This window comes from Anabrus simplex, chromosome 4 (assembly GCF_040414725.1).
Source record: "Anabrus simplex isolate iqAnaSimp1 chromosome 4, ASM4041472v1, whole genome shotgun sequence".
Lineage (NCBI taxonomy): Eukaryota > Metazoa > Arthropoda > Insecta > Orthoptera > Tettigoniidae > Anabrus > Anabrus simplex.
Genome location: NC_090268.1, coordinates 178,054,820 through 178,077,320, shown reverse-complemented (window position 1 = coordinate 178,077,320; position 22,501 = coordinate 178,054,820). Strand labels below are relative to the sequence as shown.

General features: G+C 40.2%; 1 long non-coding RNA gene across 1 annotated transcript in view; it reads left to right on the top strand.

The window, feature by feature from the left end:
• Positions 1–22,140, top strand: part of LOC136871746 (uncharacterized) — a 48,926-nt gene extending 26,786 nt beyond the window's left edge. Inside the window, exon 3 of the long non-coding RNA XR_010859807.2 lies at positions 12,679–22,140. This is a non-coding gene — a long non-coding RNA (uncharacterized lncRNA). The remainder of the gene's footprint in view (positions 1–12,678) is intronic.
• The last annotated feature ends 361 nt before the right edge of the window (positions 22,141–22,501 follow it).

Genomic DNA, 22,501 nt, shown 5'->3' with positions numbered 1-22,501 from the left:
GATGGGTACACACCAGCTTGCTCCCTTATTCTTTCATTCCTTACCCTGTCCCTTTTTGTCTTCTGTACCATAGTTCGTAGGAACTTCATTTCTGCGGCTTGTAGTTTGCTGTCCACTTGTTGGGTTGTTGTGCAGGTTTCTAGGCCATATGTTATTATGGGGGTAAAATATGATTGGAATAGAATCTGCTTTGATCTTAAGGGAACTTGTTCGTTCCAGAGGAGGTTCCGAACTTGATGGTAAAACTGAGCTGATTTTTGAATGCGGTTGTTAATCTCATGCTGTATTCTGTTATCACTTGAAATGATGCACCCAAGATATTTATATTGGTCTACTGTTTCCAGTTGTGTACCTTCCAGCATTAGTTTTCCTTTCTTCTTCTGCCTGTTGACAGACATAGTAACAGTTTTCGATTTATTTATTGTTAATCCGTGTGCTTTCAAATGTTCATTCCAGGTGTTCAGCCTCTCTTGGACTTCCTTCTCTGTATTTCCCCAAATTACTACATCATCAGCAAATGAAAATGCATTGATGTCCATATTGTTCTTCTGCTTAATTTCTTTCATGACTGCATCCATGACAGTGATAAAAAGTAATGGTGAAAGGGTACTGCCTTGTTTCACTCCTTTAGTGGTTTGGAACCAATCAGAATTACAGTTTCCTATCTGTACGCAACTGCAGCAGTCTTCGTAAAGCATTTTAACTTTCTGGATAAGCCCTTTGGGTACATTCATCTTTCTTAAAACATTCCCATATAGTCTTCCTTGGAACACTATCAAATGCTTTTTCGAGATCCAAAAACACTAGTGTTAAGTCTTTGCCCTTCTCCCAATGCTTTTCTAACAGTATTCGAAGTGCAAATATGAGATCGGTAGTTGATCGGTGTTCTCTGAATCCATATTGTTCTTCCTGTAGTTGTGGTTCTATTATTTTCCTTAGCCTTTTTCAAGTATTTTCTCAAATATTTTCAAACCATGAGACAATAAAGTGATCCCTCTATAATTGCTACATTTCTTCCGGCTTCCTTTTTTTGATGAGAGGTATTATTATTCCCTTTTTCCAATCATCCGGGACTTTCCTACCCTTCCATATTGCATTATTTTATGAAGCCACTGTATTCCTATTGCACCAGTTGCGTTGGTCATATCTGCACTGACTTCATCAAATCCTGTAGATCTTTCTTTGGGCATATTATTAAGGGCCGTCTCTACTTCCTTCCATGCTGGCGGACTCTCTTGGTCAGGCTCATCATTGCAGCTTAAACTGACCTGCGTGGTTACATCATTGGAGTCTTTCCCAGTACTGTTGTATAAATTATCAAAATAGGATTTCATGATCTTCCTTATTTCTGTCTCCTCCCTAACTATGTTACCATCTGGTTCCTCTATTGCTGTTATGTATTCATTGTCTCTTCTTATATTTCGTGTTGTTCAGTAAAGTAGTTTAGAATTAGCTTTGCTGTCTTGCTCTAGTTTATCTGTGAAATCAGTCCAAGCTTTCTGTTTTTCTGCGGCCACGATTTTCTTTACTTGTAACTTCTGATCTCTGTATTTCTGCTGCAGTTCGTTTACTCTAGATTCGTTCCTTTGACTTCCTTTTTGCATTTCTTTGTCTCTGGCTTTCCTGGTTTCATTTTTCACTTTCACAGCAATCTTCACCCGATCGTTCTACCAAGGAGTTATCTAGTCCACTCGATGTTGCCTTCTTGTAATGCATCTGATGGTAATTTATTGGTCACTTTTTTTGTGTATTCAACTTGTTTCTCTGTCTTCTTTAGCTCCCATGTCTTAATTTTTGGTTTCCTGTATTTCTGAGGTCTATAAATTTCAATGTGCTTTATTGTTGCGAGGAGAAGTCTGTGGTCACTGTCCAGGCTTTCACTTGGTATAACTCTGACATCACATATGGTCTTTCCTGCTTCATTGTCAGATATAAAATAATCTATCAGAGTTTTAGTATCTCCATTCCAACTGTATCTTGTTAGTTTATGACTTTGCTGCTTCTGAAACCAACTGTTGTTTATTCTCAAGCCACAGCAATCTCACACATAGATCTAGAAGACTTTCTCCTTCTGGGTTCCTGTCTCCATAACCATGTGGACCTAGTACATTTTCATATCCAAGCCTGTCTGATCCAACTTGAGCATTTAGATCTCCCATTATTATTATATTTTCCTCTCTTTCTATAGCTTCTTCTAAATCAGTTCGGAATTGTTCTTTTTCCTCTTCGTTACAGCCAGTCTGTGGGGCATACACCTGGACTACCGTCAGCACACACTTGTTAAGAGAGATGTTCAACTTAATAATTCTTTCATTAACATATATTATCTCACTGATGGCATCAATGTCCTCTCTTAATATAAAACCTACACCATTTTTGGCTTCTGTTTTATTTCCATTCCAATGTAGCTTGTATCCTTTTCTTAGCTTTTTTGTTCCTCTTCCCTTCCACTTTGCCTCACTCAGGCCAAGAATACAGAGGTTCCTCCTTTCCATCATATCTATCAGCTCCTCGCTTCTGCCAGTCAGGGTCATGATATTTAATGTTCCAATTCTGTGTTTAGGACTCTTTCTTTTGGGCTTCTTCTCAGAACCTCGTACTTGAACATCAGCCGTACGGTCATCATACGTTGCAGATGTTTGAGAAGACGTGTCTATCCGGTATTTTCTTTGCGTTCCGAGGTTCGTTTTGTAGTTGAAAGCAATCGATATAACCCTTCAGTTGACTTGCTAAGCCTAACACTGCTGGGGATTTTCTGTCAGGGGTATTCTCCCTTAGCCTTGGCAGTCCCCTACCTCACTGCAAGGCAGCAGCTGATGAATTTATGTGTCATTTCCTACACAAGGGTCTCATCAAACCTTCTAGGGGAAAACTCCTCCACCCGTAGCTGTTGGTCTTCCCCTAGTTTGTCGGGTTTGGTGTCGGCCGCCCAACCCTCGGCCAGACAGTCACAGGTAGTAGTAATAATAATAATAATAATAATAATAATAATAATAATAATAATAATAATAATAATAATAATAATAATAATAATCACAATAATGAAATATGTTTAACAACACTTTTATAGGCTCCTGTGATGAACCTGGAATAGCCTCAGCTCGTCGGAGATGTACCAGTACAGGTTGTAAAAGAAACGGTGTATCCTCTGAACAGCAAGGATATTTGGTCAGCCTAAAGTACAGTGTAATTGAATATTAATTTAATGGAAGTCCTTTAAATAAGTTATTCTACTCATCATTAAACCAATTCCATAACACGTACCGTGATAGTCTGTAGTGGGAAAGTAGAGAATAAAAAAGTAGTAGGCCTATTTCTCTGTTTACGGTAATCCACCTACGAACTCTGACAATATTCTGTGATGTTTGTACTGCTGTAGTGGCTGTTGCAGATAAAGCTGTCGGCTTTGATTGCAGAGAGTACCGAACTCTGCCGATCTGGCGCAATGCAGCTGAGGGCTCAAGAAAATGTGCGTAAACTTGTACACATATTTGTACTTCATCAGAGCTGCAGTACGTCTTGTAGTACCCGGTACGAAGTGGAATCGTTGTTGTTGGTCTCAGGCGAATTTCGTTATAGGGTCTAATATGCAAGATAATTTTTTGTCCGTTCTCCTGGTCTAAAAAAGGCAGGGGATCTAATAGGCGAGGGGGTCTAGTACACGAGTAAATGCGGTATTCCTTCGATGTCACCTATTGACTGAATTTCTATCTCAATGCTAAGTTCCTTTCTTGATGACACAAACTTATCAGCACACCTGACAACCAAACACATTCAACACGCTTTGAAATTCATTTGAAGATTCTCCTACCGATTAATATCGAATACTGACAACATGGACATAACAAATTTCATTCTCTAACATACCGTGAAATTTCACACATTTCCATGCATATGATCATTCATTTCAAAATAATGCATATTACATGATTACGCAAGATCTGAGACTTGTCTGCGCGTGAATTAATCAGACTTTCTCTGAATGATACACAATTGTGAACAGTAATATCTTCCGTTCCTTACATGTACAGTAAAACCTCGATGCATCATTTTCAAGGGGGAGGGGGAAAATTGTGATGGATGCGGAAAAACTATAAATGCGGGTAAAATAAAAAATTGGGAGAAAGCAAAATAATAAAATGTGGTTACTGTATTTGGACATATTTCTATATGTAAACCTCACAGAGGCGTCAAAATATTGCAACCACCATATACACAATGGAAATAATGACCATAATTTTTACGGTGCTTCTTTTCACTTTTCTTTACATCGCGTACTAATTGAAAACCGTTAAGATCAGGTTTCTTATAGCAAATTACTGCTTTAAGTTGATATTATGGCGATAAGCTGCATTTTCAGTGAAATACAAACAATTTAAAAGAATGTGTCATTCTTAGAGTTTGTGATTTTTAGCATTTGCGATAAATGCGAAATATGGCATAATATCAATAAGTTAATTTATTGAATTTACCACCTACAATACAAAATGTCATACTTTAGTTGGTTTACTTTGGCATATTAACTGAAATGGTACATGTTTCGCCTTGAATTCAGGCATCATCAGCCATTATCTTAACTTAAAAATAGAAACAGGCATCTGATTTATATATACATGAAATAAAATTAAAAAACCTTGGAGAGACTAAAATTACAATTAGCATATAGTAAAAGAATTAAAGTTAAGTTGGTTATAAAGATATTACAGTGAGTCAGTAAAATTACAATTGGTGGAAGTAATGGTGATATGACATTAGAAGGTTTCTATTATAATTAAAAAGAAAGAACAAAGCAACAGTTTGTCATAAACGAGTGATAGGATTGCTAAAAATTATGTTGGCCGACCAGCGGTTACAACAAAAATGACAGTGATGGTCGTATTTAATAAAAATGTAGCTTAAAATAATAGTGAAATACGGTCATGTGACCGTCAATACTTGTTGACTAGAGATAAATCGAAAGTCATTGGCATATGGTGATGTGGTTCAGTTTAATAAAAATAAAAATACGAAGTTGAATAACGATGTTTAAATAGGGCCTTTATGGACCATCTCAATTTGTTGCAAATACTGCAGTGTTCTTAAGAATGTGTGGATGATTGACATTCGAGTTGATACAGAAGTGTTACAGTTGAATCTGTAAAAGGAAACAAAAAACCTGGTGTTAATTGAGTGAAAAATCGTAATTGAATGTTAACGTGAAGATTGTGTACACTTACCATTAGACTGAGAAGAGGGTAGTTTGTTAAGTTATTACGTTATTAACTGAACGTTATTGTTGACTGTCTGCTTCTTACTGCGAGTGTTGTAACAGTATGTTTGAGTTGGAGGTGGAACTGTTTGCGAAGGTGTGGCTATGGGCTTGTTTGTAGTGCTTGGAGGGGAGTTGCTATTGGCGGAAGAGAGAGGGGGAAGTGTGCTGCTGCGCGTGTTGTAACAGTGAGATGCCATTGGAGGGAGCGAAAATACAGTGGGTGTGGCTACGGGTCTATTGGTAGCATTTGAATTAGAGGTAATGGCGGTGAGGGGAAGGGGAGGGATTGTGTTAGTTGTAGAGGAGGTTGGGGGGCTTATTGATTTGAGGTTGAAAACTTTTAGGAATATATTGGTGAGGGGAATTGAATCTTGTAATAAACATAGTCTGTTCGTACAAGGGGCTTTTTTTATCAATGGTATCGTTTAAGTTCTTATCTTTGTTGAAATGTTGGTCTAGGAAAATGAATAAATTTTCATACTCAGTCATAAGTTTACTTTTGTTGGCTCTTTTAAGGATATGAAAGTCTTGTTCTATAGTGGTAAATTTGTGTCCTGTGTCCCTCATGTGGTTGGCCATTGCTGAAAATTTGTTATGTCTTTGTGCATTATAATGTTCGGCGTATCTAGTGGAGAAGCTGCGGCCAGTTTTGTGGAGCATTTTAGTCTGTATATTCCTGATCCAGAGTAACTATCGTCTGTGATGTTAATAGAGTTATGATTAAAGAATAGATTACGATTAGTGTTTTTTGTTGTATAGGCTATTTTTACATCGTGCTTCATTAGTGAATTGGATATCGGATAAATACCATAGTTATTGAATGTGAATTTAGCATATTTTGGTTTAGCAGGTTTCAATGGGGTTAAATTTGTAGCTAATTTTAATTTGGTTTTATTGATAAACCACGAAGTCTAGTCATTCTCCATTATTTAGAATTCATACCTGCCAAGTATTCCAGTTTTTCCGTAAAATGTACGGATTTTGAGTGTGTTACGGTTGTGTGCATGAACGTTATTGTACGGATTTTGAATATCCGCGCTTGGGTTCGCTTTCTGTGGTCAAATCAGATTTGTTTGACTTTCGATAGTAGCTGGTAACAAGAGTTGCAGTGTTTGATATTCGACCGGTAAATGTATCGTTAATCACATTATCGATTATCACTGTGCTTTTGTGACCTGTTTGAGCTCAACTTCTACTTTATTGACTGAGATGTTCCCAAACAAGTAGCAGGCTGTGAATTTATATATAACAACTTTAGTGACTGTGTTGTGCTTTGTAGCAGCAGTGAAAGGCTGTTTGTGTGTGGGCGTGAGTAACATTGGCAGTAGTTCTGAAACTCGTGGAATTGTGTGACAAATTTATTGGCAATTTAGTATTTTTGGTGGTATTCGTAATGAATTCAGCTAGGAAACAATATCATCAGTCTTCTAGGGAGGCATATTCTGCTTAATTTCCTTGTTTTATACAATCGCGTAAATTGTTCCCAGTGATCAGTGGAAACAGATGAGCACTCATCAAGATGTAACTTTGTGTATTTAATTTTAGGGGTGATCATAACATATACTTGACTTGTATTAGTATTGTTTATAATCGACCCTCTTGCCATCCTTTTTCATTATGTCTCAAGACTTTGCCACGCATATGCGTGTTAAAAATTTCCGCTGTAGGATCTACCGTATTTCTCTTTTTGAAAATTTGCAGGTATGAGAATTGAAATAGAAAGTTTGTAGACTTTGTTTTATTCCTTTATTTTTCCTACTTGTTCAACGTTGCACTAACATGTTGGAAGGTTTTCAGCTACGGAAAGATGGGGTAGGGCTAGTACGAAGGCTTACAATAATTGCCAGTTTTTAAATGTAAAAACAAACATTCGTTCAGTGTTTGTACTGGAGAAAATTGACGAAAGAAACTCCTGAAATTTGTGGAATGCTAGTCAGTATTAAATTCAGATGTATGCACAAAACTTACATCATTTGATCTTCCTTTTTGGGCAACAACATCGGCACTATTACTGGTCTAGTTATTTAACAGAACACTGGAATTTTGTTTTGGTTATGTACATTCATTTATGTAGGCATAACATTTGAATTTCATTCGTGTCTGTCAAATAGGCTTAATATATCAACACAGATGATAGGTAATAACTGATATTGCTTGGAGTAATTAATGCTACAGGTTTCTAATTTTAATGCATATCAATCTTATGGAGCCTCCGTGGCTCAGATGGCAGCAGCGCGTCGGCCTCTCACCGCTGGATACCGTGGTTCAAATCCCGGTGACTCCATGTGAAATTTGTGCTGGACAAAGCGGAGGCGGGACAGGTTTTTCTCCGGGTACTCCGGCTTTCCCTGTCATCTTTCATTCCAGCAACACTCTCCATTATCATTTCATAGCATTTATCACTCATTAATAAATCACCTTGGGAGTGGCGACCCCATTGTAGAAACAGCCTATATATGTTTCATTCATTCCATCCCTGACCCAGTCAATGACTGGATAACAGGTTGTAGGTTTTCATTTCATTTTTCATTTTCATCAATACTTATAAATGTAACATAATAATTATGCATTGAAATATGTCATTTTATTACTTGCTCCTTCTAGTAAAAATCTCTTGTTTTTTTGTTTTTGTTTTGCTGAAGCTGTGCATTTCAGATGAAACAAAACCTTCTCTACTTGCATAATATTCTCTTCACGATCACTGATATCATGCGAATACTTAAAGGATTTCACCTTGGCTAAGGTACCATGCGCTTCGGCAAAACTCAGGACGGCTTCGGGCTCACGATCGTCTTCTTCCCCTTCATCACTCCTCTCCCCCGCGTCATTATCACACATGGGAATCGATCAGCACATAATCTTCAAAATCAGCTGGGACAGTCACTTTCACACTTTAATTGTTCCCAGTCTTCATTAAAGACATCATCACTATCTTCACCATAAGTACACGGACAGCTGAAACCACTTTTATGGAAACAGTTCATGATTGTTGGCTGGGATGCCTACCACCAAGCTGCTACCTTGAAATTAATCACCTGTAGTAAATTGATTTTCTTGCTCATTTTTTTTCCAGCATCCAACAGGCACACAGCAGTTTGCTCTAGGCGCTTACGGTGTAGTTGCTTGAAGCATTTTATTATCCCACGATCAAGAGGTTGCAACACGCTGGCACAATTTGGAGGGAAATGCACAACTTTGACATTACAAGTCATTAATCTCATATTTTGGTCCGTTTTGACAACTGTGATCACATTCAATTTTACAAAGTATACATTTATTATTCACCTATTCAATACCTACAATACCACATTTTGTGGTTATCTTTTATGATTAAATCTTTAAATGATTATGATTAAATCATTTGTGATTTAATCTTTTATGATTATGTAACCACAAACCGTGATATTGTAGGTATTGTGTAGGTGAATAATAAATGTATACTTTGTAAAATTGAATGTGATCAACTTTGACATTGCGAAGAAATGACGTATGTGGATGAGTGGCACAATTATCCACAAAGAACACAACTTTTCTTCCTTGTGCACCCATGAAGGCATCAAGTGGCCTTAAAAATTGTGAAAAAATTTTAGTTCTCTTCAAAGCTTTTTTTGTTTTTGAATGATATGTCACCGGCAGTTTTTTCGTGTTCTTAAAACAACGTGGTTTTAATGATTTGCCCACTATGACTGGCACTCTCTTATCACTGCCATCACTGTTCACACACAGCAGAATGGTTAGTCTTTCTTTTGAACTTTTCCCCCTATGGCAAGATTCACCCTTCAGCACCAGTGATCTGTGCAGGACACAGTAAAAAAGTCCAGTCTCGTCCGCGTTATATACTGTATGTCACGCGGCACGTACCCCTCCGGTAGCAAAGGCAGTTATGTTCCGCAGATCCTTAGCTTCCGTGTCCACAGCAGCACTTTCTCCAGAAACCTTCTTGAAGACTAGTCCATAAATATGTTGGAAGTTAGTCCGCCTAGTCAATACTATTCATTTATTTACCTTTCACCTTAACATCTAGTACATGTTTCGAGAATATAATGCATTCTCTTCCTCAGCTAGTTACTAAGTCAATACGGATCCAATCCCGACCATCATGGTCAAGATTATTAATAAGACTAGTCCATGTCGCTCATCCATTCGATGTCGTAAAATTATCAATTTTCAATCTTGCAGCTATCTTCTTTGCTTTATCACGTAATATGGTTCCATCTATGGGGATATTGGAAGCCCTTGCTTGCTGGTGCCAGGTGAAGAGGACATTCTCCAGCTGAGTGAATGTAGATTCTTTTTGGGTTTTTCTGCTTTTACTTGAACTGCCACATTTATCAGTTTGCTCTCTTATATCATTCTTCTTAGCAAATATGGTGTTTAAAGTTACACTAACCCAAGACGTTTAGCAGTATCTACTCGTTTACAAGTAACAACTCTCATTATTGTTCCGTATTGAAGATGACGCTAGGCATAGAATCTCAAGGATAATATAATAAAACCACCTATTCAATACTTTCCACTTCTAATGTGGTTTGAATCTACATGAATGTATGTAGACCTATCAGGTCAGGTACATGTTTCACCCATTATTTGGGCATCTTCAGCCTGTAGACAACCTTTAGGTCAAGGTTTGGGACCTTTTTAACCATATATAGTATACAAACATTAGTTATTTCTTAAGAACATGCCAGGATAATAATTTTTAAAAGGTGAACAAAACATTACTGTGGGTAACAAATTAATGGTGTTTTAACACAATTAAAACTTGTCAGTCCTATTCTATCTAACTTAACATATGTCTAAAACTAATATGGATCTTCTTCCTCTATCATAAGTTTTGGGTAAAGAGGGTATTACAAACAGGGGTTCATTTGCCCTTCCTATATCATTACATGTTCCTGATGTACCGTAACTGTCAGAATGTGTTGTCAACCACAAGTGGAGATTTAGAACTGATTGTTAGTTGTAGGCTGGTCAAGATTGTTGTGAATAAAAAACATAAAATTTAAATTAACTGTGTTTTTTACACTCCTAGTGTCGGGGCAAGGCTTTGGAAACCTTGTCCTGTCAGTATACATAATAGCACTTCAATAGTCTCGTTTAAACGGTCTTGTCGAGCTTTCCCTCTTAAATACATGAGCTTGTATGAATGTTAGTGTGAATTAGTGCAAGCATGATTTCGAGCTAGGTAATGTAGATAGATAATATTGAACATTAAAAAATTACAATTATAATAAGTATAATATTACTCCATTAATTTAGGTAGTTCCTAGAGACTTAACAATGTTAATTTTCCAAATCATGTGACTGTGTACTATATATTGTGAGAGGGCTACATACAAAGACATAAAGTAAATATAATAATAATAATTTACACATGTCTGGAAAAGACACAGACACCATGCGTTCCATATTACTGGGAGTCTGAGCTGTTTTCTATTGAAACATATTACAATGCATTGAAAATGACTTCTCACTATGAACATTACTGACTGGGATCCATGAAGCTTTCACTACAGCTTGCATAAAATGCTCGTATTCTGATTTCGGGAAGGAAGGAAAATGGCAAACACATCAATACCTTCAACTTCTCTATATGAGCTACCAACTAGATCCCTAAACACTGAGGGCCGGTTTCATCAACGTGGGTTAAGCCTTAACCCCGAGTTACACAGTTTTAACTCTGAGTTTGACTGTTCATTCCGTTTCATCAAGGAGGGTTATTTTTAACTCTAGTTTAAGACCGGAGTTAAGTTAACCCCTCCTTTCACCTGGGTTAAACTGTTTATTCGAGGTTAAAAGCAACATGGCCACAGTAAATCATGCATTTGCTGCAGAGTTGTTTTATTTAGATTTGATAAATGGTGTTCCTAACAAAAATAGGCCTAAAATAAGAAGGAAAGACTTTGAAAATCTACCTGAGGAACAATTTCTGAAGGGATAGACTTCAAAAACCGTCGTCAGTAAATTCGTCGGTGAAGTTCGCGAGAGGTTAGAATACACAACTGATCGAAACAAACTTGGGCTTGCGAACTAAACTAGAAACTACATTGACCGTAATAGTAGCAACAGCGGTATTACACAATATTGCTGTGGAGACCCGAGATGAACTTCCCCCATAGGACTTGACTCTGCATCAGTATCTCACAGGAAGGAGAAGGAACAGGAATGTTGGAATTGAGAGTGACATCATTCTTCACATTGATAACGACAGCACTGCAGTGGCATATAGGAATGCAACTGCACACCACCACTTCAATAGTACAACACTTTTATGAACATTATACTGTGTATTGTAGTGGTTATACAGAAATGCATTTACTTTCGTGTGTGTTATTGCTGTGAAGGTGTGCCAACTTTCAAAACAACTCTTGGCACAGAGAAGCTAACATTTTTATAGAACTGTTTTAGTTGTTTCGTAGATCGCACTGTAACGTGGGCAATATTATTAAATTCCCCTGTTATTCTTGCCCACGTATCCTCCTTTTCTTTTAATTGTATACCGTCAATCTTCTTGCATTCTATAATACTTTGGTACTCGGTGGCTAATTCAATAAGTAATGATTTTTCTAAAGCAGAAAAATTCGTTTCACTATTTCTCTTCTGCACTTCTTCCATTTTTCGTTCAAGATCACGAAAGAATAATATCTACCACGGACCTGAGGAAGGAAACGAAATACAGCGCAAGAAATAAACAAAAGAACCACGCAAGAAGTGTGTTCATGATCTCTGATTTTTAGTCACTGCCTCCTTGATTATTAGGACAGCTGTTTCCTGCGAGGGTTAACGCGGTGTTAGTTAACCCTCTGCCGAAATAGCTTGGTGAAACGCGTGACTTGTAAGAATGAGTTAAAATATTAACCCTAAGTTAATAAACCCAGGGTTAGAGAATATTTAACCCACGTTGATGAAACCGGGCCTGAATGGTTCAAGATATTCTGATGTTGGAAGTTATTGTAGAATGGGAATTTCATTTAGATGAGAGACTTCATCATTTTGTACATCACCTTTCATTATGCTCCTTGGATCATAGTGTAGTAGTAGTGATTCCACACATTTTCGTCAATTTTATTTTTAGAGACCAGTTTATAAAATTTTGTGATTTGCAGAAAACAGGTGCCTCTAGTAATCGCTACCACCTCTCCCCTTTGCAGGTGTGCTAAATCTTCTTTGGTTGGAGTGGCATTAATTCAGTGGCTCATTAGTGTAGCAGAGACATGCACATATTACAAATGAAACTTCATTTGAATTTATGTTAGATTCGTAACTTTCACCAAATGTACAAGACTGTGTTACTACAGGCTCTTGTTCATTCATATACCAACCTAACATAATCCAACCTTGGCCATTCTAGCCTTTATAACTCTAACCTTTTTTGCACTAATATCGTTTAGTTAAAATAGTTTGAAATTGTTTGCTTTTTGTTGCAGGATGGTGAGAAGTCATCAGTAGATGATCTACCTATTTCAAAACCGCACTCATCAAGTAAGGACACAGAAGAAAATATCCATGGCAAAATTTTGGACATCAGGAATGAAGATTACTTCAGTGCTAAGGTTGTTTTAAAGCTGTCCAAGGATGCTATTTCTGTTCAAGTCCAGAAAAAAATGCCCAGTTACTCTATATGAAGGAATTTGACAATTCAAATAAAGTGAACTACTTGACTATGTTAATACTTGGTTTATTACTTCTATAGTGAAATAGGATTCTACTGACAAGAGACATTAATTGTGTCGCAAGAAATCATCAGGAGAGCAATGGGGAAGATCAGTAAACTTGGTAAATGGGTGCCACACGAAATGAAAGACAGCAAATGGAAAAACGCGAAGTCTTTTGTGAAATGCTGTTTCAACGCCAAGAAAGAAAATCATCTCGGTACCAAATTGACGGCTGACAAAAAATGGGTTTATTTTGAAAATCAAAAGCGGAGAATATCATAGCTGTCACGTGGAGAAGCCGGTCCTTCAACACCGAGGTCAAATTGCTTCGGGAAGAAGACCATGCTTTGTGTCTGGTGGGAACAGAGTGGAATTGTGTATTATGAACTTGAAGCCTGGCAAAACCATTAATGTACAACGTTATCGCCAACAAATGGTTAAATCACACAATGACCAAATGAACACCAGAATGGGCCAGAACACATGGCAAAAAATGTTGTTACATGACGATGCGCTGTTTCACACAGCAAAACCAGTCAGAGACACCTTAATATCGCCTGGATGGGACATCCTTCTGCACCAGTCGTACTGCCCCAACCTGCGCTTCGCATAACTGGGGTACGTACTCACTGAGCAGCACTTCAGCAATTTCGAGGAAGTTGGAAAATGGCTCGACGAATGGTTTGCTGCAAAAGACAAGCAGTTTTTTTGGTAGGGTGTTCATAATTTACCTGAAAGATGGGCGAAGTGTGTAGAAGTCGGTGGCCAATATATTGAATAAACAAAAAATGAATTTCCCTTGAAAGTTACGTGTTTTTACCATAAAAACTGGCAAAAGGTTATGCATTCACCTGGTATGTTCAGAATGGAGGAAAGTGTCATGTGTAAACAGTTACTAATATTGACCCTCTCTGTGTTGTTTTTATCTGGCATTTGGTATTTCTGCAGAAAAGGTGAAATTCGTGCCATGTAAGATAGGCTCAGATAATATATCTGGCGAATGTGTTTGCAAAGGTAGCCATAACATGCCAAACGAGGGAGTTCACGATCTAGCAAACCAAATAATTAAAAATTGAGGATACAGATTCGATTATTATCAAAATATAAGAAGTGGATATTTGAAAGCCATATAACTATAGGATTTATTGTGAAAATTGCACATCATAAGTTCACAATCTAGTTGGCATGTCAAAGAAATGCTTCAGCATCAAATGAACTCTGAATACAGGATACTAGGAATTGTTGGAGTTTGTTCCATGCAAACCCTCACAGATTTATTTAATGTAGAACACCAAAATCATGTCAAGGCAGTAAATGAAGCAAGACATGAAAACTGCAAAAGAAGTCTGATATAAATGATCACATTTGATTTCGAAATATTACCATTACTGAGTATACCGACCAATAATATATTCAACAGGTACAGTTATGTCTCTGTACTATAACTGATTTCACCATATAACTGGGAAAGAATTTTGCTTTGTTTGGTTGAAAGGTATTAAAGTGCTCAGGATAATGGTCATGCATCAGGAAGCACACTCAGAAAATGTAAAGGTAGACATTACTAAGCTAGTTTTGTAAACAGATTCATGCTGAGGCCAAAACTACAACACTGAACGAGAACTCGTTCTGAATGAGAAATCAATCATCTTACCAGGTACTGGCAGAAGCCAATCTATCCAATCACAAATTGATTGTGGATTTAAACTTTCTATTAGATAGAAATACATGCTAACCAGCGTCTTTGAATCACGCTTGTCTGTTCCCAATTCCATCAGATGTGTCTGCATCACCTGAAAGGCACAACTAGTTCCAAAATAGAGATCATTGCTTTTGAGAGTACTGACATGTTTTCTGTCCAGCGTAGTCTTAAAGACATCACTGCTCTCGCGCACCTGTCATTTAAATTCCGTGGACTTGAAGAAAGAAGGGGAAGACTTCCCAATAGAAGTTCTAATAGACGAATCATTATTGGTAACAGGTAAATGATACCACTCCTATACGAATTTTGCAGTCCCTGGTCTTCATCGCCCTGATATTTGGATGGGTACTGAGTGAAAATTGTTCCGGAATGTCTGTGAACTCGGTTGCTGTCAACCTCCTAGACCTGATACCGCCACTTGTGGACGATTAAGTGAGAAACTTCTGAGATTTGAGCGGAATAGGAATAAGTGCAGACTTTGGGTGATGATACAGTTCGGGCGCACCTGGATATACTTGAAAATTTGGCTCCTATAGGAATAGTACGCAGATTCAGTAACATTAGCAATGGGAGTTATAGCATGCCCCTGGTTGAATGCAATACCCGGATGGCGCACGACGTCGCCCCACTTCCCTATAAAAGGGGCATTATCCTGACTCCTCGCCATCACATTAATCTGATGAAGCATGTTGGTCAGGCGAGCCACAATCCGTGGTGTTAATGTGGGCGATAAAAGTAATCAAGCGATCAATACTATTGGCCTCACAACCAATTTTGGTCCATATACCACATAATAAAAACTCCCTTCCTGTATTTTGGGCAATACCCGTGAGATGCAGTTCAGCGCTCGACATTTTTTTGCAAGCAGCAGAGCCCAATATGGGCCTCTTCCCAGGACCATAATCCCATTGCTCATGAGCCACTGACACAGAAGCTAATGATGTTGGATGCCACGTCACAACTGGACTAACGCAGCAAAGCGTCTTACAGCTAAAGTAATTCCAATATTACATTGATCCTCTGGTGGGCAATTCACAGATATAGCTTACGACTCACTAGATGGGACTCGCATCCCGCACTTACCAGCTGGCACTGGTGAATAATAAACGCCAGCCGTCAAGACAATCATTAAAATAACAGGCACAAGGGCCAAATTATGTGCAATCCCAACTTACGGCGAGCAAATTGGGCTCCAAACACAGAAAATGCATTGAAGCCGCCATAATATTCCAATCATGACAATGCATATGAAGTGGACAATCCAATGGCACTACTGTATGGCGAATCCACCGTGTTTAACAGCAACTTCATTAATGGTGATTGTATCTTTCCGCTATTATGCACATTTAGTGGTTGATCGAATGACTTAGCATCCCAATAGTTTGTTATAAAATTACGAGTCGCTTCATTTTAAGTGGTAATGAAACGGGCCGCTGATTGCGGCTTACCTTGACCAAAATCCTAGAAACCAACTCCTGCAGGAAGAACGCTAAATAGCGAAAGGATGTCAAAAGACGACCCGACGGCAAACGCTTGTCTTTTACCTTGCTGTAAATAGTAATCAAGTCCATGAGCAACCTCGATGAATGCGATCAGTCCATCAAATAAATCTGGATTAGACAGGATTTTGAGGTTATGCTCCACCTGCAATTAAAGGAAGTTATAGGATTAGCGTCTCCAGACGCCTTTCTGGAGAATTAACGACACCTTTATTTTCTCTTTGTGTGAATTCCTTGTATCTTTGACATCACTGTTTTTCTCTTGGAATGGAGTGAAGTACAATAAAGAAAACTTGTTCCGACAAAATTTGGTGCCGGAACCTGCCCTGGGAAGTTTAGTGAAATACGGAATGAAGTACGAAGGTATACGAGACGTCAAGTTTGAATACTTTCACTAGTTGACTTCAGAATTTGCGAAGAAAGCGAACGAAACTGTCAACATTTTTTATTAAACGAGCTTCACATCACGATCACATGGTACTCCGCCACGAGATATCGAGAACGCTGATAAGTATCGAAATTACCTATTTGGATTACCTTGAGATATTATACGGGGTTATTCATTAAACGTTTGCCAGTTAAGAGTTGATTGGAGGTTGTATTGCTAAATGCTTGATTCCTTTATTTGCGAGAGCAGCCATCCTGTTTTCTAAGATACGATGAGTGCTAAAGGAATCTTAAGTACGTATGTGAGACTAGTGTTGCTATCTATCGGATACTTATAGCAAGATAACCAAAGAGAACTTCCCTTGCAGTCTGTTTAAAGTAATATTTCACGAGTATGGCAGACGAGAACGGAGATGAGGCGTTAATGTTCAGGAGAAAACGAAAGACAGTGCGAGCAAACATAACCAAATTCAGTTTTGACATTACATAGGCAGCGTCAGATGCAGAAATAGATCACGAATATAACCGGATGAGATTGCAAGAGACCTTAGATCAACTTATTTCCCTCGATAATGGCATTCACGAACTTCTATCAGACGCCGAGTATGACGCATATGTCATAGTGTGAGAAATACATAGCGGTCGCGAAGCGCGAAATACTTAATTCGCCACGCGTTATTCGTGACAAATTATCTGAGTCGTACTGAAACATGAATCTTGACCCTTTCAGACCTTTATCCGCAGTACCAGAGCCATCACGCACTCCGTAAAATTACCAACTATCACACTAGAACCTTTCGCGTGAGATGTAGCTGTTTTGGGAACAATTCCAGTAAGCGGTAGACAACCCGACCATCAACACTAGCGACAAACTCGTCGTCCTTCGTGGATACCTGGAGGGAAACCTATGGAGCTAATCGATGGCATAGCGGTGACTGCAGACGCATACGAGGAATTAAATAGGATTCTTGTTGGACGATATGGCGATAGGAACCACATCATTCAGGCGCATCTGGATTACCATGAGACCAGTTAGCGATGCTACGCCGGACGCCCTCAATCGTACATATATAGAATGTAATAGACGTATGCAGGCTTTAAGGGCATTAGGGGAAAACGTCGACTACTACGGGAGAATGCTAGTCCCCAAACTGTTACGTGCATTTGCGGATGATATCTGTAGGTGGATCATCTACGCGAAGAGAGAGATTTCCGAAGCGCACATAACTAGGCTTATGGAATTTCTCAATGAAGAATCGGAGGGCGCAATGACGGCGCAGAAATACAAAGGAGACAACGCCATCTCAAACTCATATTACCCAACTGCTGCTGCTTTGCAAGTCACTACTAGGACGGGCCAGACGTCCAAGTAGACGAAGACGTCACCTTTTTACGTTTTTTGCGAAGGGAAAGACCTTTGTGCTCAAAATTATAGCAAGATGACAGATGTCAAGCAACGCATAGACAAGCTGAAGTCTACTCAACGATGCTTTTTATGCCTAAACAGAAGTCGCAACTTGAGAAACTGCAGCAAGAAGAAGAAAGTATCCTGCACTAAATGTAAGGGACCACATCACATCTCCATCTGTGAAGGACAAGTGGGAGTAACTGTAGGAAAAATAGATGTTGGCATTCCGAACTTGACATACCTCCAAACAGCTCAAATTTGGGTAATCGGACCAACCGGTCTTCAGAAAAGAACACGTTGCTTTCTGGACGCCGGAAGTCAGTCAAGCTTCATCAGCTCGGAACTGGTAGGTGATTTGAAGCTGAAAGTCATTGACAGGAGAGATCTGTCAGTCATGGCATTTGAAGCACCATTAAGTACACCAATGACTTGCTGATTGGCCAACTTCAGCATAAGTTGAATGTGGACGAAAGATTCCGTGCGAATCTCGGCATTCGAGAGCAGGAACACGTACCTACCACACCCAACCGTCCCACGTGACATCCATAATCCATCACGACTTCACAAATTGCAACTAGCAGATCCTCAAGATGATGCAGACGAGGTCCTGATAGCAGGAGACCAGTACTGGCAGGTGATGAAGGACGAACAGCCAATACACATCTTGAGTTCCATGGTACTTTTTCCCTCTAGGATTGGTTGGATTCTTAGTGGGAATAAGTCTGGTACTACAGTAAATCACGTGTCCGTAAACCACGTCAGTATCAATACAGAATTACTATCTTCCGAGGACAATCTACGCAAGTTTAGGGATCTAGAGACACAGGGATAAAGGATGATCAGCAACAAGCACTCACTGCGAGAGAGTCTGCAATCTTGGAAGGCTTTCATGAGTCATTCAAAATGGAAGACGGGAGGAGGGTTGTCTCCCTACCAAGGAAGGAAGGAGTAATACTGCACTCGAATCGCAAGAACGCTGAGAGACATTTTGACTCCCTGAAGATCAGACTTAATGGAAACAAACAGTTCCGAGAGGTATACCACGCTTTAATGACAGACTACTTTGCGAAGGGGCATATAGAGATGGCCCCCGAGGCTGAATCGGTTGCCGGCACCTTTTATTTGCCTCACCGTGGTATACAGAAGCAAAGAGACGGCACGACGAAGTGGAGAACAGTTTTTGATGGTTCATCTCACGAAAAGGGTTTCCTATCACTCAAGGATGCCCTGGAGGCAGGGCCTAATCTCCTACCGGATATTCGGGCAACACTACTCCGCCAGCAACTCTACCGACTAGCTTTAATTGGGGACGGAAGCCTTTCTGCAGTTGTCTGGATTAAAATGACAGAGACTTAACGATATTTCTATGGTTTGGAATGGAGACAGGGGAAAACGGAGATTGGAAGACAACTGACAAGACTGCAGTATACATATTCGCTCGCTTGCCGTTTTGACTTACATGCAGCCCATTCCCTTTATCAGCTACATTACGTGAATTGGCTTCCAGATTTTGTGATAAGTATCCCTTGTCTACAAAATTGCTAGATCAAGGGACCTTCATGGATGATTTCACAGCCAGTATAGAAGACTGAAATGAAATCATTGCTGTGTACTACGAGATAACAGGGCTTCTCCGAGAGATACAAATGCCGATGTCAAAGAGGGCGACCAATTCAGCACAGTTAAAGGATATATGGAGAGCCGAAGGGCGCGAGGAGAAGAGGGAGACACGAGTTTTGGGTGTTTACTGGAACACCTTCTTTTCGACCCTAAAGACGTCATTGGAACGCTACCAGAAGAGCCGGCAACGAAGAGACAGGTACTACAAGCTACAGCAAGATTTTATGATCCGCTTGGTCTCCTGTCGCCAATATCGATTACAGGAAAAATTATGTTCCAGGATACTTGGTGTAGAGGGATAGCATGGGACGATCTCCTACCCATGGACCTAGCAAGAAGGTGGCAAATCTGGATTTCCAGCCTCATTCACTTGTCAGCCATTCAAATCCCTCGACGCATAGGATCTTCTACATGCCAGAGAACTATCAAGTGCCTATATTCTGTGATGCTTCGGAGAGGGCTTACGGTGCCGTACTTTATCTCAGAGTAGTGGAGAGTAATACCGTCTCGGTACACTTGGTTTGCAGCAAGAACAGACTGTCACCTATCAAGCGAGTGACCCTCCCTAGAATTGAACTTATTTCAGCTCTGGTGGGTATACGACTTCTCAAGTACTTCTGTCAGTCTACAGGATATATCACGAGGGCAATGCTACGGAGTCATTCTATGGTCACACTAGGCTGGATTCACAACAATCCAAATAGATGAAAACCATTCGTCTCCAATCGTGTCACGGAAATCCAGCAGAGCTCCAATCCTGCATAACGGCGACATTGTCCAGGTGAAAACAATCCAGCAGATATACTATCATGGGGGATTTTAGCGAAACAGTTGCAGAGCTCACGATGGTGGCACGCATCACGATGGCTTGCCAAAGCTCCTAACTCCTGGCGTCAACACTCGCCGTGTAACACCGCCCCACTCCCAGAGGCACGAAAGAACGGCAAGTATTAACAGTTAGCACATGGGAAAGTCCCATATATGCCAGTCAATTCAGCTCTTATGGGAAGATGATTCGGGTCTTGGGTTGGATTCTACGGTTTATGAAGAATGTTCGAAGCACGGAGAAACACGACGGTGAATTAACTGCCATGGACCTGGAGACTGCGAAACTGTGTTGGATTTACATTGTACAAGTGGGAAGCTTTGGTGCTGAACACGCATGTCTACGACATAAAAGGAATCTCCCATCTAATTCCAAAATTGCACGCTACAATCTCTTCCTGGAGGGAGGTCTCATCCGACTGGGGGGACGCCTGTATCATACAGACCTCACATTTCAAGAGAAGCATCCACTCCTCGACGGATCCCATCAATTTACAAAACTGTTGATCAAGCAGGCGCATATTCATCTACAGCACTGGGAGTAAGAATTGTGCTGTACGAACTACGCTCGCAGTACTGGATCTTAAAGGCAAGCCAGTCCATTAAGAAAGTCATTCATGCTTGCCTCCCTTGCAAAATCTCCAAGAACCACCGAGGAGACGAAATAGAAGCGCCCCTACCTGTGGATCGCATACAAGGCACTAAACCTTTCATGGTCACGGGAGTGGATTTCACCGGTCCGCTTTATGTCAGGGTGAGGAGCATGTTACAGAAATCGTATATTGTGCTGTTCACTTGCGCAACTGCAAGGGCTTTGCACCTGGAATTAACATTGGACATGAGTACTGAAAAATTCATCATGTCGTTCAGACGCTTCTCCAGGAGGCACGGATTACCTCACACAATCTACTCGGACAATGCAAAGATCTTTCAAGCGGCGAGCAGAGCACTGGCGGAACTTTCTCGGATCTTCTTGGACCCACGTACGAGCCAGCATTTCGCCCACAACCGTGTATCCTGGAATTTTATTGTTCCACGGGCGGCTTGGTGGGGAGGCTGGTGGGAACAAATGGTGGGCACAACAAAACGATGCTTGAGAAAATCGTTGGGCACGTCTCAAGTGGACGAGGAATCTCTGAGAACAATACTGGCAGAAATATAAGCCACCATCAACAGCAGACCAATTACACAAGCCGGTCCCAAAGTACTGCCACCAAACCACTTCATAAATCGGGGACTATTAACAACATTACCCAACGGTCCAGAACCTAGCGTCTACACAGATCTGAGAAAGGAAGCAAAACTAAGGGCAAAGATGGAAGACGACTTCTGGAAGAGGTGGAAGAAGGAGTACTTCTCGCCCTAAGAAGTTTCCACGAGGTGCGGCAACCAGACAGAAGATCGACGAAGTGCCAGAAGGGGAATGTCGTCCTGCTTCAAGAAGATCTGTGTCCACGTTACATATGGCAACGAGCCCGCATCACTGGAGTAAGACCTGGCCGTGACGGGAAGGCGAGGACTCTCGTCCTCCGACTCAGCGATGGAACGGAGATCACCCGACCGGTACAACTGGTCGTACCATTCGAGATCGACCAGGGTGGGGAGGATGTGGAGAATTAACGATACCTTTATTTTCTCTTTGTCCTTGTATCTTTGACATCACTATGTTTTTCTCTTGGTACGGAGTGAAGTACAATAAAGAAAACTTGTTTATGTTCATCGTCGCATCCAAGCTCTTCGCGCCCTTGGAGAAGACTTCGGTGTATCCGGACGACGTACACAGCCGCTGGATAATCCACGCCAACAGGAAAGGTCTTAAGTAGGGAAGAATCTTAAAATTCATTGATTTCCTTGGTGAAGGTGATGACGGAACTCTCATTACCCAAAAGATACGTGGCTATTCAGACGCTTCGTCGGAGTTCGTTCCTGCTGTTATAGCCTTTCACGTCTACACCGGAACGAAGACGAACCCCGGAAAGAGGAGGGAAGACCCGCAGCCATTCTGTGTAGTCTGGAAGGCCCAAACTCATCGGGCACAAGACCGCAAGTACGTCACAACGTAAATTAAGGAGTAGGCAAACTGAAGAGTTCGAATCGTTGTTTCCTGTGTGTGAGTACTGGACCACCACGAACCTGCTACACAGGCGTAGCAGG